The 1,074-nt window shown below is 21.7% G+C and overlaps 1 non-coding gene across 1 annotated transcript; it reads left to right on the top strand.

The window, feature by feature from the left end:
• The first annotated feature begins 442 nt into the window (after nucleotides 1-442).
• Nucleotides 443-523, top strand: TRNAL-AAG (transfer RNA leucine (anticodon AAG)). Its single transcript has one exon. It is a non-coding gene; the product is annotated as a tRNA-Leu (tRNA).
• The last annotated feature ends 551 nt before the right edge of the window (nucleotides 524-1,074 follow it).

The raw sequence follows: 1,074 nt of genomic DNA, 5'->3' as shown, positions 1-1,074 counted from the left end.
GGAATATCTGAATAAAAATTGAATAAAATAGTCTTGAATAATTTATATTTTTTATTATTACATTGAAAATTAAACAGACTTTTTTTCTAACATTTCTTTGTATCCGTTTTTTGAAAAATCATTAATAATTCAATTGAATCTTTCAATAAATTAAACTATCAGATACGTGGAAATGAAAACAAATATAGAATATATCATCAATTGATGTAGATATATTAATCGTATTTATTCATTTAATTAAAATTTAATCATTCCATATATTTTGATATCATATTAATTGGAATTTATTTTAATTCCTTACAAATATAGTATATTTATAGGCTTCAATGTCTGAAATTCGAATTCAAATTAATATATTATGAAATTTAATAATTAAAAATTGTGTGTATAGATTATCCATAAAATGCAAATTAAATATTACTATTGTAATTGAAATTAATATGTTGATATGGCCGAGTTGGTCTAAGGCGCCAGATTAAGGTTCTGGTCCGAAAGGGCGTGGGTTCGAATCCCACTGTCAACATTAAATTATTTGTTATTTTAAGTATATTTTTTTTAATTTTATGTTTACATAGTCATACTTAAGGTTAATCATTATATTTAAAACTTGAAACTACACTAAGAGCCCGTTTGGCTAATCTTATTTAAAACATCTTATAAACTCCTATATCTGATAAGATGTTTTAGGAGCTGATAAGCTGTTATTTTAAAAATTATTATTTAAGGTATTTGGATATGTAGCTCATAAGTTACTTTTAGTTTTTATAAGTTGTTCAGGTGTTTGAAAATAAAAGGTCTGTTTATCACTATTAGAACAAAAGGTACATGACGCCATTATAACTGTTAAACTTATTTGACCCAAATATTTTGTTCCTTACATATTATTATAATATTTACAAATTAATTATTCAAATAAAAATAGTAATATAAATTATATATTAAGTAAACTAAATGATTTTTTTTATGTAAGTTGATATGGTATTTGACTATTTTTAAAAATAAAATGAAGTGTAATAAAATATTAATTTTAATAAAACGGGTTTGTGAAAATTTTAATTTTTTGTCCCATTAATA

The sequence above is a fragment of the Erythranthe guttata genome, chromosome 13 (assembly GCF_056151865.1).
Source record: "Erythranthe guttata isolate IM_541 chromosome 13, IM_541, whole genome shotgun sequence".
NCBI lineage: Eukaryota > Viridiplantae > Streptophyta > Magnoliopsida > Lamiales > Phrymaceae > Erythranthe > Erythranthe guttata.
The sequence above is the reverse complement of the archived record's forward strand: the minus strand, read 5'-3'. Positions and strand labels throughout refer to the sequence as shown.